The sequence below is a fragment of the Carassius auratus genome, chromosome 10, assembly GCF_003368295.1.
Source record: "Carassius auratus strain Wakin chromosome 10, ASM336829v1, whole genome shotgun sequence".
Classification (NCBI taxonomy): Eukaryota; Metazoa; Chordata; class Actinopteri; order Cypriniformes; family Cyprinidae; genus Carassius; species Carassius auratus.
Genome location: NC_039252.1, coordinates 5,918,021 through 5,938,165, shown reverse-complemented (window position 1 = coordinate 5,938,165; position 20,145 = coordinate 5,918,021). Strand labels below are relative to the sequence as shown.

At 36.7% G+C, this 20,145-nt stretch overlaps 1 protein-coding gene across 3 annotated transcripts in view; it reads right to left on the bottom strand.

Annotated features, from left to right (window-relative positions):
• The window catches only part of LOC113109665 (spermatid perinuclear RNA-binding protein-like), an 81,178-nt gene extending 61,388 nt beyond the window's left edge, over positions 1–19,790 (bottom strand). Inside the window, exon 1 of one of the 3 annotated variants that reach the window (XM_026273378.1) lies at positions 19,704–19,790. The gene's annotated coding sequence lies outside the window, so the exon portion shown is untranslated. Of the gene's footprint in view, positions 1–18,365; positions 18,529–19,703 lie in introns of those variants that run through there. The other 2 variants (XM_026273379.1, XM_026273377.1) reach the window with 2 other exon arrangements.
• Positions 19,791–20,145: the final 355 nt, after the last annotated feature.

Here is a 20,145-nt window from a genome sequence, read left to right as displayed (position 1 = left end):
GAATTTAAAAGGACCTGCCATAAAATGTTGAAATAAAATAATTCAGCAGGAAATTAACATCTAAATTCCTTTGCACAACACATCTGTAAGCAGTTTTTAGTTAACTGTCCTTACTGCTTGAATTCTTGGAGGCAGTTAAAGCAGAAGCAAAAGCATATCTGTTGATATTAAATTAAAAGCAGGACAGAAAATATTCCATTTGTGTTTCTTTTGCATTATGGCAATAAGAATTACAGTGAAGTCATGCAAATTGTATCTTAATGCAAAATAAAAAAATATATAAAAAAAGCTTCCTTAAAATAAGAAAGATTTCCTTTAATCAAAATAGAATTGGTTTGTTTCTTTTGATTTGGAAATAAGACCTGGACAAGTTTTGATGGGTTTCATGTTTTATGATTCCTCCATTAGTATGAAATAGATGATGTGTAAATTTAAAAACAAAGACTAGTAAACATTAAAACATTAACTTGCAAAGAACACAATCGCATATTTGCTTCATTTCTGCCTTTGCAGAATTTTAATGTGTTTATGAATTGTACTGCACAGATTCTTTTCTGTGTTCATTCAAATGACCGTGAAAACCCATAAAGACTTCAGTGTGAACGGAGTGAGTGAATTATCAGTGACAGGCTTAGACATCCAGATGTTCTCCTCAGAGAGTGAGCGACTGCATCTCAACACAGACAGAGGGATAAGCACAGGGGAAAAAAAAAAAAAATTTAAAAGATGAAAAAGAGAGCAAGGCCTAAAAATACTCCATGCCAGCACATGAACAAATTCACTAGACTAAAAACACTACATCTTCTGAGATATTTTCCTGAGAAATTGTTTATTTATGTATTTTCTTTCTGTAATTCAAGAGGTATTAAAGATAACATTTGTTTATCAATCTTTGAATATGGGTAAAATTCAACAATTTGAACATGGCGCAGCATCAAAGCACCAATCCCTCTGAAATTGAACATATGGGGTCTTAAAATTAACATACCTCAAGAAATGTTTAAGAACCAAAACCTATTGAGATATCTTTAAGTGAAAAGCATATATAAACTTTGGAAAAGGAATACTTATGGCGTGCAGACAGATTTATGCAACTGTGTTAATAGAAGTAAAGATGATTCATTTCTAGTTTAAAAATTTAGTTTTTCAGACATTCCTCTTTAAAAGCTAAAAACATCAGTTGTATGCAAAGTGGTTCACTATTGTTTTTTGACCACTGAAAATGTGTCCAGTTTATTCTTGGATCCACACTGAGATACCAATATGCATGCAAACCTTGGGAGAGGAAATTCTTTCCCTATTTTTGGACTGTCACCATTGGCATATAACACAACAAAGGTTGCTTAAATCAACACATTTTACTAACAGCCCTTACAATCTCTTAAAAATAATGCTGCTGCCATCTTTCTGTCAGCAATTCAATATAATAATTTAATTAAACATTATATCAATTAGTGAAATGTTTTTTTGTGTTATATGTTATATTCACAGCATCCCCCTTTTTACTGTACATTTCAGATTATTTTTACACTTAACACAGCAATCATTAAAAAGCAGTGTTTCTAAACTGCATTTCTTGTGCTAAATATAGCAGTGAGTTTAAGCGGTGTTGAAGGGAGGATTCAGACGGCACCTGTAAGTTTATTGTGGTTCCCCTACGAAAGGTCAGAGTCGTGCCGCTGGCCTCTGATGTGAAAGGCTCACTAACTCACAAATGATGAAGCCATTCTCCTCTGCCATTCAACACATACAGCTTCTCACCAGGATCCAAGCGCCTTCCATGAGACCAGACGTGTCCTGCAGAGATCTCGCACAGAGCGTTCCAGCCCTGTTTGAGCAATAAGGCGGTACTCTCCTCTGCCAAAGCAGGATTGTTAGCCTCGACTCCCGCAGACAATGGCTTAGCAAAGCTATTATAGCAAAGAGACAGATCTCCCCCTGCCCGAGAGGAAAATAATCCTCAACAGTATGTTTTATCTGACAGATCGGGACTTTTGACCCTGGCTCACCCACAACACTGTTTGAGTGGTATAGTAACACTGGTTACTGAAGGTAGCAATTTGGTGAAGTGCACCAAAAGGGTGGAAGTGTTAAACAGTAGCTGCTCTGAAGACAGTTTTTCAGTCTGTAATAAAACCTATTATCTTGCTGAATGATGTAACTGCCTTTAACTTTTAGTGTGGCAGACTATTTCTACACTATTTAAAAAAAGTTTTATCTGTTAATATTATTTAATAGAACCAAGTTAACATGAAAAAAAAAAGTTAATACATTAACGTTAAATTAATGGGACCTTATTGTAAGGAGCTCCGCATTATACAACAGATTTTATTCATGAATGCATTATGTATTATAAACCAACAATGTACAAAAAATATTTAATTAAAGTACAGGTGCATCTCAATAAATTAGAATGTCGTGGAAAAGTTATTTTATTTCATTAATTTAAAGGCCTTTTTGCAGGGTACATTTTTCAAGGATTTTTTGCAATTTGCTTGTTGGTAATAAACCTTTAAACTGTTATCTATTGTATTTTATGTTGTTGGATATCACAAAACGGAATATAATACGAAAAAGTAGGTACTATCTTACAGCGGTCTCCTTTCCCCCACAATGCACTGCATTATGTCACGTTGGGGAAAGAATTTACCAAAGCCCGCCTTGAGAGCATTGAGAGTGACTAGAGAGACGAGTAGTAGACGACAGTATTCAGATAGCGCAGATTATAGATAAATAGATAGACAGACAGACAGATAGATAGATATCGACCAACAACGGCCAAAACACATTCACTTCCCTACAGCACAAGCTTTCCAGCGCGGTTTCAATGGGACAGCACCCACACAGTCACCTGCCAAACACAGCAACAGACACACGGCTACGTTTGCAACAACATTTCACCGGAGGAGGAGATAAACGCTTAGAAATGCCCATATAGCTAGCATGATGCCTTCTATTTCTAGATGACAAAGACAAAGAGAGCTATGATGTCAGATCGCTCTTTCAATAGGAAAAAAATACAAACCTTGTCAGTGAACTATGAGGGCAAAAAAATAAATAAATAAATACAGAAACAAAATAATCGTTCGTTAATCGTAATCGAGGTAAAATGTTCAATTAATCCAGGTTTTGATTTTAGACCATAATCGTCCAGCCCTAGAGTAAAGGGCTAGAGTAAAAAAAATAAATAAATAAAAAAATAAAAAAAAATCACAAAATTCAAATGTTTTGATGCGGAAAAAACAAGTGATTGTAAAGTCACTGAATTATTTTAATAAATTCAATAACATTTTTCATTTTTCCATTGCAAGTGTTCAAGATGTCAGAGCTGTCACTTCAAGGGGTTACAATGCACGTGACAAAACATAACTTCATTTTTTGATGAACTATCCATTTTTAAGCTTTGCATTGTCCTAAAGCTGATGAAGTTCATTCAGCTAGTTCGTTCACATCAACTTCTTGTTATCGTGAGAGTTTAAACACTACTACTCAAGTCTGGCCTGAACAGCAACAGTGGACCTGAAATCGATAGACATCCCGTCTGAATGGGTCACAAAGAGCACTCTATTCACCGCTTAAAAACACGCCCCCTGCTTAATATAGAGCTCAAACGAGGGCTATTTCAGCTTCAGCCATCCATTAAACAAGCCAACACTCAGCGTCTGGCTCTCATTTGCCCAAGAGCCAAAATATTTACCTTTGCATGTTCTCTCATCCTGCATTGCGTGCCAAAGAAATCGTACACTGGTTTAACACACACATGCAAGTCAGGCAGAAAAAAGGAGGGGGGGGGGGGGGGTTGGATATTATGTCACTTGACTACTAAAATAAAGACAAATCACCAAATTAAAAACTGATGCAATAGCCACTAGTGAGGGTTAAGGCTGTACAGATTACAGCGGTTAATCCACTCATGCAGGACACATCTGTGATCTTGAAGTTTTTCACCTGGGAAAAAACATTGCACATCTAGATATGCATTGCACAAAGAAAGCTAGAGTTAGGAACAAAACAGGAGAAGGGGGGGCTCTTCTGTACATCACCCTTCACACAAATCTGGGCCATGCCCAATTATTTTACTCCTGCAGTTACCATGGAGACTGGCTCCCTCCCACTCCTGGGTGTTAAGAGATGTTGGAGGCCAAGCCTGATGCGCGGTGCAGTTTGTGCCATCACCCCTCTTGTTTTTAACGCAGCTGCCGTCTCCTAACCGCTCCGCTTTACCAGCACAACAGGAAACAGCTGTGAACTCGCTAATAAGCAGAAGATGACTCTGTCAGTGCCACCTCATTCACTCAGAAATCCAAGAGAAGATGAGCTCATCTCGAGGAGTATGGAGTGTGACCCACAGTGTTAATGGAAATCAGGAAATCTGTTTCAATGGATCCTGGAATTAACAGACATGATGCATTGCTGTACCAATGCCTGTAACTCTGAAAGATACAATTATAAAATCCAAAATTGAGTTAAATATATTCTCTTTAACAGAAAACACTTTAAGACTTACAAACGGCAATGGCTTCTTCAGACTACAGTGCAGTTCTTCCGGATATTTGTGACATCACAAATTCACTCATTTAAATAATTCCCATTAATGCACAGTGAGTTGAACTAGAGAATATGAAGAATCCAGCTTGAACTGGTTGGGCAAAATTGCCACCATAGTTAATATTTAAATACGCAGTAATGGTAGAAGGCGTGTCATTTCCGAAACACTAACCAATCAGAGCACATTTCTTGTTTCAGGAGGAGGAGTTTCAGGGAAACAGAAAATAAACTGGTTTGAGACGGACTTGGAGAAGAGGTGCTGCAGTTAGGGATGCATGATATTATCAGAAAGTTATCAGAATTGGCTAATAATGGTTTAAAATATAAACAGCCCAATATGAAAAATTATGTTTATTTACTTAGGGGGCGCTGTTGGCCTACTTGTAAGAAAATTAAAGGAAAATACAGTACATAACATTAAGGTACTTGTGTTTCTGATTAAATAAAGCAGTAATCAATGTCATAAAATCACAAGTAGGCTTTGTATTTTAAGGTCAGAATTATAGCTTACAGTTCACAAATAAAAAATAAAAAAAATCACAAACATGTCATGTTCAACAACTCTTTTGCTTAAGACAGTCTAAAAATGTTAAATCTACAAATAAAATGTTCAGGTTGCCACTGCATCTGTTTGAATAAAAAAAAAAAATATATTTCAAAATACTCTCATTATAAAAGAACATTATTGTTTATTAAATTCTATCAAGTAGGTTTTCTATTCTAAAATCTATTCTAGCACAGCAAAAAACAAAATCAAGACTTCAAAAAGGGCATATTGGCACTCTTTTTAAAAAATGTATATAATTAAATTCATTCAAAGTCAGGTTGAATCTTGTATAATTTAAAAATGAAGTTGAAATTGGTTTTGATTGATTGATTTTGATGAGTTGATGACTAATGGAAAAACATATGTTGCCATGACAATGATCATATAGCAAATTCTTTCAGGTTATATTTTGTTCCTAACTTGGATTCTTACCAACTACTTTTTCAACTAGGTACTTACTTTAAATGTAGTTTGTGTAAATGTATTAGTTGAAATTCCTCATAATTTTTGAGCCGAATAAATGCTGCTGTTATTTTAAAAATAAGTTCAGAATAAGGGTGCACAATATATATCGGCCGATAATTAATGCACATCTCGTCAGTAAAGCCGGTTATTGAATCAGTGACTAATTCCATTAGGTGTGTGATTTCACATAGAGCAACTGTTACTACACAGAGCCATTGTTAACTGACAAGCTGCGCAAATTCACGTCCATTATCAGATTGAAATTGTGCAGCTTGTCAGTTAGCAATGGCTTTTTGTAGTAACCGGCTTTACTGACGAGATGCGCAATAAATATCGGCCAATATTTATCGTGCACCCCTAGTTCACAACAACATTTATATTTATTTGGCACACACACACACACACACACACACAAATGTAAAATATCGGAATTATGGTGAAATTATTAAATTTAAAATTTACATGAAATAAAATAAATTAGAAACATTTTATTTACATTTATTATCTATTTAGATCAATGTATATTTAAAAACACTGAAAAGAAACCAGTTTCGGAAATCTTTTAATGCTAACGCTAACACTATACTGCTACTTGTTGAAAATATTTAATACTGGAAAAACTACACTTTTACGAAAACCAATTAGTTAGTCACACTACAACTTGTTAATTAAGTAGCATTAACTACTTTTAGTTTTTATTATGCATTAAAATTATATATAAGGTTTCCAGAAAAGTAAGAGCGACTGTCTTCCATGATTCTGGTACTTGACACGGGCATTACCAGCAGAAAGCAGGAGATAACTAAAGCCTGTAATCAGCTTAACATTAAAGGCTTATAATCAGTGCCTCTGTGTCCTAAGCCGCTGCTGAGACGCTTCCGAGGTCCACACAGGACCAGAGGCATCTCAGGCCACATGCACACGGTCAGACATTTCTGATTTCTGTGGTGCACTGTAGTTCTGACAAATCGATATATGCCGCCAACTCTGCACAGTCTGGCTGGGTATTCAAGTTAACGCAGTCAGTTAGGTCTTAAATAAATGTTAACAGCCAGGAATAAAGATAAAAATCGAATGGGTGTCAAAATATTAAATCTGTGCATTAGGCCTTCAGTGTAAACGCAGCCCCTGTGACCTCTTGGTGAAAGAGGAGGTTAGTAATAACGATCGAGGTTTACATCAGTTCAGACTCAGATCTCCAGAGACTGCACCATCTTCTAAGAATATTGCTGAGAGAGCATCAGCTGACAAAGGCAATTTGTGCATGTATGCGAATGTGTGTGTGCAAGCTCGCATTTTTTTAATGTGTGCTTATTGCCAGTGCATCTGATCAGTTGCACTGCTATCTTGAATCGTCATGTGGAGCAATGTTTGCCACGTTGCAGAATGGCTGACAGAATACCAACATTTTAAAGTGGCATTTGACTTCTCATAGCCAAGGTGTCTTTTTGTTTTGTTTTTTTATATAGGTAACTAACTAGTCCTTCATCCATTCCCCATTCCCCACCACCTCATTATTCCCATACAAAATAGACAGTGACAAAATAAGATAAAGAAAAAGTTTTTCTTATTATAATCTCTTGTAAAAATAACTCCAACCAAAAGGCAAAGTGGGTCAGAGAATTCCCAAGGTAGTGCAGAGAGGCAGCCAGTCGTATCACGGCAGAAACAGCGCTCAGCGCTCAGTGCATCCCAGCTGTAGGCTCACAGACCTGGACAGCCAAATGAGCATGGAAACACATTATACATTGGTCATGCCAGACATTCAACTGATGTGTTACTGCTGAAGGGGGCATATCATCATAATTGTATTTCACATGAAAAATGCAAAATTATATATAAGTTTTGCTTATTCAATTAAAATTAAGCAATTAGACAGTTCTTGACCATTGACAACCCAAAAATGCTAATTTGGTCATTAATTATCCTAATGTCATTCCAAACCTGTAAGAACTTAGTTTATCCTCAGAATACAAATTAAGATATTCTTGATGAAATCCGAGAGATTTCTAACCCTACATGGACAGCACTGCAACTACCACATTCAAAACCTAGAAAGGTAATAAAGACATCGTCAAAATAGTCCATGTGACATCAGTGGTTCAACCGTAATTTTATGTAGCTACAAAAATACTTTTTGTGCGTGAAAAACAACAATAATGACTTTAATTTGTGTTCTGAAGATCAACAAAGGTTTTGGCACTGTGGAATGACATGAGGGTGAGTAATGAATGACAATATTTTAATTTTTCGGTGAATTTACCCTTTAAACTGTGCAATCCACATAAAGAAAGTTTAGTTAATCCATAAGAGTTGTAAATAAATGATTCAATCTTTAAATTTAAGATTTAAATTAACTAAAACTGTTTATGGTGGCTACAGATCTGGGTATCCACAAGAGCTGCAGTCACATTGTTAAATCCTCTGCTCACAGTGAACTCAAAAGAAATGGCTAACGTGTATTTACCCTCTTAAATCAATTACAGGTGCAATAACAGAGCTGCTGTTTATCTTGCATTGCTGTTCACCTCCAGCGTGTTTGTTTATTTCCCTGAGAGTGACAGGCAGTTGAAGACTCCAAGACTGGGAGCGGGTCAAAATTAGCAGCAGCTGACAAGCTATCCACTGTGACGCAATCAGGATTCGACCTGGAAAAACGAAGGGCTGCAGCCATGTTTACTGCTCTATCTCCAGATGATTCAACAAGCTAACAAAGCTAGCCCGGCTGCTGCCACAAACGTTAAGCCTGATCAGTGAATACTAATCAAGAGAGACTTAAAAGTCATCCAGCCAGGATATAACATCCACTGCACAGATTAAGGGTGTCCCTGTGGGGTCAGTCAGGTGCAGAGCATCCTATGCATATACAGTAGGATTGTGTAAAACAACTTATAGTAGAAAAAAAAAAAAGAAAACCAGCAAATGGTGTTTCTCTGTGTAAAGAAGTAATCTACCACAGATAACCCAATCATAAGATCCCAATTGTTAGGTACCACCCTAGAGTCGTCTTCTGCTTTTTTGTGCATGGATGAAGAAATACAGACAAAATTACATCAAAATGCACATTTTGGCGAATATCCTTGTAAACACAGTCAGTTAGACATGTCTTAACGTAAACCGTTCAGAAAGAAAAGGCATGTGTATCAGTATATTAAATCAGTGCTTTGTTCTTAAAGTGAAAGCAAACTAATAATAAATCTAATACATTCAAAGAAAAATACAAGTGCTCACTGCTCCTGACTAAATAACCTTTGTAACCTAAAACAATTATATTAAATTTATTCAGTGAAGACTGCAGTTATTTTACATGTAGTCATGTATTTTACATTTCTGTAGCATACCTTAAAATGCATTTTAGCCTGAGCTGAAAAAACGAGACTTAGGTCTCTGCAGAGCAAAAGTGGCCGTTTATCACCTTGTGGGTGTTTCTAAATCATGCAATCTAAATGATCCCCCTTACCCAACCCCAGCCCTAAACCTTAATGTCACTATGACGTCAACCAATCAGGTATCATGGTGTAAAAACAGCCTGATCTGGTAACTCAATATACTCCTGTATTGAATCGAATTGTATCGTATAATTTTTTGAGGTATCGACAAATATCGTATCGCTGGTAATGAGAATCAATATCGCATTGTACTGTATCATGATGAACCATCCGATTTACACCCCTAATGCTAACCACACAAACATTTTTGACATTTTAGCAATGTAGAACTAATTATGCAAATGTGTTACTTCATAACGTACAGCCGTAACAGAATATGATCACGTCATTTAAAAATGTTTATATAAATTCGTATTTGCTTAATGCTGACGACAAATGAGAAAGTATTATAATGTTTGACTTTCTAATACTAATAGGCCTAACATAAAATAAATCATTATAATAGTTTCTATATACATTAATGCCTTTGTTTAACCATTCTATCTGATTATTAGAGGGACTTCTATTTGTATTAGATAGAACTGTTGATGACAATGACAAACAAGAGAGAGTGTGAGCCAAGCAGAAAAACGTATTGGCCGATGTCGATATTTGAAAAATGGCAAATATCGGCCGATATATCGGTCAACCACTATTAGTGATACTATAATTATATTGAGTAATATATTTCTTTCCCAATTTATTCAAGTTATTCATATTTTAATAGTCTTTTGCAGCTTAATATTTACAGATAATACCCTATATCGCATTTTTGTTTTAAGTGTACTGACCTACTTTTGATTTATTCAACATTTGCAAAATTCTGTTCCATTCTGCGTTATACAGTAAATTCCATTATAACGACTGAATTGTTTGATTCTAAGTTTTCCACATTGTGGAAATCATAGGGCCCATATGTATCCTTAGAACAGTCACTGTCACTCATGTCGTAGTAAAATTGTCATCTCCCATTGAAAATTAATGACTTGTGGTCACCTTGACATTGAAAATCGCTGTCAGTGCCTTCAATTTCCATCCCTCAAGACCCTTAGGCAGCTTTTAGCTCTGGCACTGTCCTCCAGTGTCCCAGTTCACCTTGGCCTGAAAACATCACTGCACAGAGGATCCACTCAAAGACTAGTGTATGCCTGCATATGTGTGAGGAAGACGCTGAGAAATCCCTGGGATTTTTCATACCCAGGAAAGGAAGATAGACATGTAGCACAGGGTGTCCCTTGGCGAAAGGGAGATTTCCAATTACTCACTGCTTCTGAGAGCTTAGCAGGTGGCCACAGCTATGAAGAGCCATGAGAGAGTTAAGAAATAAAGTCTCTGAGAATGACACCCTCAGGACGGAAAATGCTTTTTGGAGTAAATCGATATTCAAGAGCCAAAAAAGGAGTCCAGATGAGAGATGGAAGGTAGAAATCATTATCGTAATGAAGAACAGCAGGTGAGACTGTGTTCGGTGGACAACGCTGGCTTGCGTTAATGAGCACTGTGGAAAGTTCAGGCTGGACAGATGTTACAAGAGGTTCGGGATGTCATTAAAGAAGAATCATTTTGTGCATTCTCATTAAACTCACCCTTTTGACCTTTCATTTTTCACTGACACATCTAAATGTTGTTGTTTCAAGAAAGCAATTAAACAACAATTGCAACAAAGCTAAAAGGACCTCGCTATTTGCATTAATCTCTCTCTAAATCCGTCTCGACCTGTGAGTCCAATAACTTTCTGTTCATCTTCCAACACAAGTTTCCATCACTCTCTACTTTCTACATAAGAAAAAATATATATATTTATATATAAGAGTGTTGATTGTTATATTTAAAAATAAATATTAATTACATTTAAGTTAGTGTTCTGTTGTTAATTGTAATCTTACAGTAATGTAAAAGGGCTCCCTAGTTTAGGGAATAAGCAGGTCGATTTTTAATTTATCCCTAAGAAAGGTTTAATTATAACCGAATTTATTTAAAGAACGGTTATTATTAAAACATTTGTCAAACGCCAAAACCAATGTACATTTACACCCCTATAAGAAATGTACTGGTTTATTAAAAACATGCTGCAAGTCATTCAGAAATTAGTCTACAAACAGTATTTTATAAGATTAATTCTGCCACCTTACACTACACACACACACACACACACACACACACACACACACACACACACACACACATTTGTTTCATACTGGAATTCTTGTAATGGGTTGTTATAATAGACACATCCCTGAAAGCCTGGTCTTTATTTATAACTCATCCACTTATGACTTCAACACACCCACATGCCACACAAATCCAGAACTGCACAACATTACCAATTACCCTTAATGAACAGACCGACAGTCATTACAGGGCTTTCAAAAGCCACCGCGGCTGTTCTGAGAACAGTGCATAAGATCGCTGTCAGATAAGTGATCTTCTGTCACAAAAGTACAATCCAGAGCGAATCACTTCCTACGGTTAAATCTGGCAGCTTAATTCTCACAACAATAACTCACACACGCCACTGTGGGGTAAAAAGAACTAGGCAGAACTGTATCACGGCACAAAGGAACAAACGCAATCACCCTCACTTGTCTTTATCAATATTCTGCTCACTCGTCGTTTATAGACTAAACAGAGGTCTCCTTTCATCCGTCTAATAGTGTGTCCGGCAAACACACCAGGCACAGTCTAATTGGTTAATTCTCAGAAGAAGCAAAGGGGTGACGACCATCAAGGCAGAACAAATCAAAGTATGCTACACCCCCTCCTCCTTCCTCTTCATCTACCCTTCCCTTTCTCTTCCATCTCTCCGTCACTCATAAAACTGGCCTGGCGATGTCACCGTGCTGGAAACCTCCCTTATTAAATTACGCACACTATCAGATGGGGAAGCACTCTGCCTTCCAGCCTTTAATTGAATATCTATATCAGTTTGACAGATTTTTTTTTTTAACAAGGAGGTCAAATGGGGATTAATTGCTACATGCAATAACATTCAAGTGACCAGAGCTCCGTTCAAAAAATAAAAAACCTAGAAAGCGGCCTACATGTACATAGACAGCAAAAAATAACAATAGTATGTATCCTTAACCGTATGCAATTCTACAAAGCACTGCAAAAAAAAAAAAAAACCTTTTTGATTCTGTTGTGCTCCAGCTGTTTTTAAGGCTAAAGTGTAGATATTTGAGAGTGGGTTTTGGAAGAGATACTGTCACACCATACGAATCTTACAATCTGTAAAATCTTATCAGGCCAATAAAAACACAGGTGTTTGGAGAGAAGCAGCTAGTTTGTCTTACTGATAGAAACAAATGTGTATCCTGAAACACTCCGCTTTCGCTGAATAAGTTTAGACTAAATCCATGGAGGATTTTGTGTGTTTGTGATAGTCCTACAGAGACAGATATTATCCTTGAAGCCAAGTTCTGCTTCATTCATCACTTCACATTAAAATGTATTTACAGTACCTCACTATTATTACTACAGTAGTTTAAACAAACACCCAAGGTTTATGCTTCACAGCGATTCATCCTGCTATGGGCATGAATTAGATCTTAAAAGGCAATGAGAGAAGCACAAAAAACATTTTCTTATTCACAGGCTTGTGTTCCAAATAAAGTTATGATCTGCACAGTACTCCAAGATTCAAATATTAACAAGAGCATAAAATAAATTTTTTCCCATATAAGAAGGATTCCATGTGAGACAATATTTTCCATAAAAGATTAGATTTGGTACAAATATAAGAGGAACTGTTCCCAGATCAACGTTTAATTCGCATGTGTGCCAAACTCAAATCAAAAGCAGCAGCACATGGTTTCCTATAAACGCTAATCATCTTTTATAATGTAACATTTCTTATTTTATAGCCTCTGTGGGTCAGATACTGATTTGTTTAGTTCAGAGTGTTTAGAAATGCTGATGTTTCATTGAATATATATATGTGTGTGTCTGTCTTCAGGGACTGGCGACCCACTGTGTGTGTGTGTGTGTGTGTGTGTCTCTCTCTGACTCTCAGATGCCTTACAAGGCCATTCCTTCCCTGTGCCTGTGTTAGATCTGGTTTCTGCTCATCCCTGGATCCATTTCCGCTGCTGCTGTCGCCACATCAGCTGCTTTAAAAACACACACGCACGCACATATACACAGACCGTCTGTTGACACAGCGCAGGGCACTTTTCCATTGCACACCCCCTCAGGAGCTCCAGTCCCATTGTGCCCTTGCACTCAAGATCTAGTGTACACTTGTACCCTGCTCTCCACTTGCTCCCTTTGATCCCAAAATGGACAAAACTTTTCAGACAAGGGTTTACCAAATGTTGTTTTGAGATCTTTTGCAGAGGTGCAGCTTAGCAGATTGGACAGCTAACAATTACTAGGGTCCTATCATTTCTGCGATGCAGAAAAACACGGATGGAAACCAGTCATAAAAAAATGGAATTAACAGAATTTTCCAAATTTCAGATGAATAAATCAAAAGTCAATGCATTTAAAACTAAACACAATATGGAACTGTGAACATTACTTAAGGAAAACAGGATACTTTTTAAATGTAAATTCTGCATGTTCTGCGTGTTTCTGTATGATTGAATGGTGCTGACACACGGTTTCATTTTCTGCACACAAACTGAAGTGCACGGGACGCTCGCTGTGTTTCTCTGCTGCCTCAATATAGGAGTACTTGAAAACAAACCATCTAGAACTGCTCTGAGAGTCACTTCATGAGCATTTTACCATTTCTTTTGAGAAAACCTATCAACACATCATATAAAAGAGAAACTCAAAAGGTCTTCAGAGCAACCCATCCAAAAAAAAAAAAAAAAAAGTATGGTCTAACTTGAAGAAACTGAGACAGAAATATAATACTTAAATGTAATGATAATACTAACTACTAAGATTATTTTTAAGGAATATTTGTCAGAAATATTATTTACCAGAATATATTTACAAGACAAATGTAAATACACAACACCGTATTTCTTATATAAATAATAATAATAAAATAATACAAATAAATTAGAGATGCTTTTGATTATTAATATTCAATGAAGCGATTAAAATATAATCCAGGAAATTAATGGAAAACACAGAATTTACTAAAATAAAAAAGCTACGACAGGTATTTCATAGAGCCTTAAAATTTAATTAGCTAAAATTAATAAATTGCTTTTATGTAAATTTTATGATTTTAATTAATTAGACATGCTTTTTTATTTTATTTTATATTATTTAACCATAAAATCAGAAAAAATGTTAAATGGAAAAAATTGGATCCAGAGAGAGAGAAAAAAAAAGAATTTTGCTGCAACTAAATGTAAAGCGCCCCAGAAAAATATATTATTTTATATTAAAATGCTTGCAATGCATTGCAATAAAAATGTGTTCATGGGGAACTGAGTTCAAGTCTGGGCTGGGTCATATCTTTTACTCGCCCCCTTTTCTCTCTCTGTTCTTCACTGTCAATTCTCCACCATGCTGTCCAATAAACGGCAAAAATAAATAATAAATCTGCAGCTTTCTTTGTAGTTGCCTTGCTGTTTGCTAGATTCTAAATTTGTGCTACATGCCAGTTCTTTTATGGGATTTTTCACCTCTCCTCATTCATCAGATGGAGTTAAATTCAGCAGCCAAGATGCAACCAAGTCACCTGCCAAATTCAGTTGGCACAGTGGGACGCAATGCCCATAACTGGTTGCTGCTCAGTTATTACCAAACCAGTGATAAACAATGTACAACTGATAATGCTGCTCACAGTAATCCTCAAGTAGTGGGAACCTTGTTTAAAATACTTCTCTTTTTTGAAAAAAGAGCTTCTTCCTTTCTGTTTGGTTCTCCCTTTCTCAAACACTCTCACCAGAAAGACTGTCTTTGTCATGCAAACAGAAGACAGTAAATCAGACGTCCTGATGGCGGCGGTGCCAGACGGCAGAGGGCTGGATGGTGTGGTGTGAGGGCTCAGGAGGAGGAAGTGGGCTTTGGCTTGAGTCGAGCTCAAATTCCCCCTCTGTTAGCAATGTCAGATTTTCCCATCAGCTCAGAGAGCAGGCCAAGAATAGATCTGATCGGTTAGAGAGCGAAGGAGAGAAAAAAGGTGGAAGTGTGAGAGAAAAAGAGAGACAGGTGAAGAAACACTCAATCAGGTGGATATCACCTCATTCTGTCAATATCCTGCAAACCTATATTTGGCACTGCATTTTTTTTCTTATATGCACACAACAGATCTGATGATATCTGAATATGTTCTCTATAATTTAGCAAGTGTAAACAGTTTAAGAAATGTATTCATCTATATTTAACACTGGAAATGAATGACTTTATAAATAATGACAAATTCATTCATCTGCAGCCATAAAACTGCAGTATTTTGGCAGGTTAAAGAGTTCAAGTTGTTCAATTTCCAAGATTTTTCAAATAATTTCTGGACGTTACATTTTTAAGTCATTTCATATAGACTGCAGCTATGTTTAACCCCTTCACTGTTATCTAAATATACATTATGTTCAAATGTCTGAAGTCTGATTTTTTTTAATCAAAAAGATATTTACAGTATACTAATGTTGCAAATTTGCAAAAGATTTCCAGTTGAAATAAATGCTTGTTCTTCTGAACTTTCAATTCATCAAAGAATCCTGAAAAAAAAAAATTATCAAAGTTTCCACAAAAATGAGAAGCAGCACAACTGTTTTCAACATTGATAATAATCAGAAATGTTTTTGAGCAGTAAATCAGTATATCAGAATGATTTCTGAAGGATCACTGAAGACTGGAGGAATGATGCTGAAAATACAGCTTTGATCACAGGAATATATATATTTTTTTTAAACATTCACATTAAAGACAGTTAATTTAAATTATAATAATATTTCACAATTTTACTGTATTTTTGCTCAAATAATAGCTACCCTGCTGAACATAAGAGACTTATTTCATTCTACAAATGTGACTACAAACTTTGTGAATAAAAAACTGCACTAAAAAGCCTCCCATGTAAAACTCTAGAAATGAACCCATATTAAATTTGGTTTATTATTAAAGCAGAGAAAGTGTGATTGAATGCACCAATCTGTAATATCAACCAAAACATAAGGATTATAAATTAATCCTTTATAATTATAAAACAAAAAGATTATAAAACATAAATAAAAAATCTTTTTATTTGCATTAATGTGCACAATAAGATCAGGAACATGCATTAAGAAATGAAACACGGTCAGATTTGATTTGATTTTGATTTTAAGATTAACCCGAGATTGAACATGGAGGGATGTTAGGAAAGCATCAAAGAAAGACGACAAATTCATAATCATATTCATTTTGCCTATCCAAATCCCTGCAGGCACCCAGCATGACCTAACGATGGTGAAAAGTCAGCTACATCTGCCACCGTCGGCTCGCTCTGCCCTCAGGACACGAAGCACACAAAACTCTTTAATAATTATTCAAGAACTAAACCCCTGCAACAGGCCGCGAGAGTCAAATTCAGGCCTCTATGGGACATAACAGAGAGACAAAGAGTGAGCAGAGACAAGACATCCACCTTTGACCTCCAGAGCATCTGTCATCGCTTCTCTGAGCTGAATACACCTTCAGGACGATTGAAGATCAGTTTCACCGACTCCTCTTGAAGGGAGACTGCACAACATCAGTCTCCTATGTCACACTGTACAATAAAAATCTTTAGACTCTATAACCAACACCGTACGTTCAACACAATGAACATCACTAGGTAATACGCATTCCAGTTTATATCTGTGTTTTCATACTTTTATTTTGGCACAGACAGCTTGGAACCAGACAGAAATGAAAAATAAATAAGTTTCAACTTGTCTCTATCTCTCAAGGGAATTCGGTCCTTACAAACAAGTGCAATCTTTCGCATTTCAACCTGAGGCAATATGTGATAGCCACAAGCAATTTTCAGCCAACGTGCCAAGCTATTTCCAAAGCATTTCAGATGCTGGGCTCACAGCAGTGTGTGTATCTGACAGAGAACAGTGTGTGTGTGTGTGTGTGTATGTGTGTGTGTGTGTATGAGAGAGAGAGAGACAGAAGCAACGCATGAGCTGATCGCACGAGGAAACATGCATCAGTTACGCTCTTTGTTCTTGTGAAAGGAAAGTTGATATTCAGGACCGCACAGATCACACACCAACATGATTATGGAAGCCATAACCTCACTTCATCATACCTGTGTAACATGTTAATCCTAAGAAAGATTCAAAAACTGAATTATGTAATTATTTTCAAATATTTATATTTTTCCAAAAGAATATATGTTATTGCAGTTATGATTTATAAAATAATTTCATAACTTGGTGTTAGCCAACAAAGTAATGAAAAAAAAACGAAAAAAAAAAACGATCTGGTATTTATTATTACAGTAGTAACTATGGTATTTTGCCATTATTTTTTCTTACTTTTTCCAGTGTTTAATTTATTCATATCTATTTTATATAAGATATATTATATTAGATTATCTTTATATTTGTATTAATATATTTAGTAATGTCCATTATTTTTCTTTTTCATTTGTTCCAGAAAAATAAAGTAAAAAGGGTTTTCATGGTCGTGGGAATGCTGTTGTTACTATGGTAAACGTTTTAAGAAAAACATCAATAGTACAGTTTAGGGGCGTATTTTAACCAAACAGAGCGGACGATAGTTCCCACAAAACCCCACGGGCGTAACATTTGCGCTATTAGTCTATATTAAAGTATCTTTCACTCAATCAATCAATTTCACTATCACTTCTCGGCTTCAGTCGATAATCCCCGAAAGAGACCATATGAGTTCAAATGAGTCAGACGAGGTCGACTCCAGAACAGTTTGGACCGATTCATCCAGTTCGCGGTGAATAGCACCAATTGTTTATGTGAACCGATTCAAATGATTCGTTGAAAAGATCCGAACGACTCGTTCACATCAGCAGTACAGTGTAGATGGGGGTTGAAACTGCGGAAGTCCCTCTTCAAGACACCTGCTACAAGATCATCATCATCAACCCCGAATAACCGACTCTACATATCGGTGTCTGTTAGAAAAAGATAATGAATAAACCCACATCTTTAACACACAGCCTACATTAGCCACTGACACTTTAACTAAAACAAATAAAACAACAACGAGATTCTCTTCTAACCACTCAAAAAGAACTAACGTTACCGTGCAGTTCATAAAACACCATGAAACGTGTGACAACAAACAAGTCTATATGAGAGGGTGAGAAAGCTCTTTTTTAGTGTCAGAGAAAGAGAAAGTAACTTTTTTAAATCAAACTCAACGCAACCGCTGAACCAAACGAGTCTCAGACGCGTTTGTGCGCGAATCTCACAGAGGAAAACCCTACAAACACTAGCTCAGAAAGACTCAAAAGCGCTACTTACTGGTGAAAGAAGAAATGTTTAATAATCCAAACGTATCCTCAGTGTGTACGAGTCGAGGTTCAGATCAATATTGTAGTTTCAGCAGGACTCGCACTCCGCCTGCTGCCTCTCACTCACGTGCACTGAAATGAATGAGGAACGCGCAGACGCGTGAACGAGCACAATTCATTATTCACGCGGAGGACAAGTTTCCCAACATCGATCTTGTGTGGTTATCACCTCAATGTCTGTTTTATGTGAAATATTACGGGGACATACATACATAAATAAATACACACACATATACATATACATATATATGTGGACTGTATGTAATGTTAGTAATGTAATATAATATTGATAGGCTACTCCTGTCACTACAGGAATTTATTTGTGAAATACACACAAGCTTACAGTGTATCTCTAAGATGCACAGTATCCATAAACTACCTAAAAGAAAAATAACAGATATATTTTTTTTTTTTAAAGTGTAAAAAAAAAAAAAAGTGTGGGATTTTATGAAATCGACAAACATAACTAAAAGTGTTGATTTCTCTAGGATATGTAATTCAGTTGTGCCCCAGAGTGCTCAAATTGTTGTGAACCCACTCTATTACATTCAGTTTAGAACCTATTTGTCCGTATAAAAATACACTTTCAGATGAAAAACACAAGGGGTTTTAGACTAGTCGTAGATTAATCGAGAATGACGAATTTTCCTCAATATAGGTCAACTTTGCCCCAAAGATCACAGGTGGGTGCAGGTTTTACAGGAACACAGAGAGCGTTAATGCAAACAAACCACTGCTTCACACACTTCTCAATGCCGCTGCTATTGCACAAGAAAAATCACACAAATGAACACAACCAAAGTTTTCGTTGTCTAAGCGTTCCTTCCATTCCTTCGCCTCAAATAAAACCACTCCTCACATAACAGCTCAGTGTTTGTTTCTCTCCTTCAGCCCAGATACAGCCTTTTAAATTATCAACAACAGCAGAAGCACCAGCACACCTCACTACCAAATGCAGCATCTGAAAGCGCGAGGTGAAGTTAAATGCATGCGCGTGCATGTAATTCCTCCATCTAAAAGCCGATACTAGACCCAGCGTCCGAGGAGCGACTGCATCGCATTGCCAGAAAGCACCAAAGAAAGCCACGACGGCATTTGCAGGTAAAACTATGGATCGCTTTAGCTGATGGATGTGCCCGGTTCCGCAGATACTGTACATTAGCTAATACCCAGCAGCACGGATGATGTCCTGCACGAGCACAAGACACAACGCGATACGCTTTAAACCCATCTGCGCGTTCCCTTTCGCACCGCACGAACATAAAGAGTCCCGAATGAGATCAATTACCGTGGTCTCGTTGTCCGTACTCCTCCCGCTGGACCGATATACCTCCAGTCAAGTGTTTCTTTCTCCGGCGGTCTCCCTATCTGCTTTCTAACTGTCTCAAGTATTTGGACCACGGGGCACGGGCGCGTTCACGTCATGATATGCGCGTGCTCTAATTGGAGGGCTGCTGCTCTGCAACAACTGATAACAGTGTTACAGTGTTCACCTGCCCAAACATTGCTGTCTTTCCACTTCATAAGCCTTAAGACTTAAGTTTATCTGTGGAAATTATCCGGATAGTATGTATATTAAAGGAAGATCCCTTACCATTTTTTTTTCCATTTGTTTAGTTTTTTTTATTATCAAATATTACCAGTACACTATTATAGATATAATATGTGGCTTGGTTATTAAGAATGTAGACGTAAACTGAGGCAAAATATGTTTTGAATATGTTTTTAAA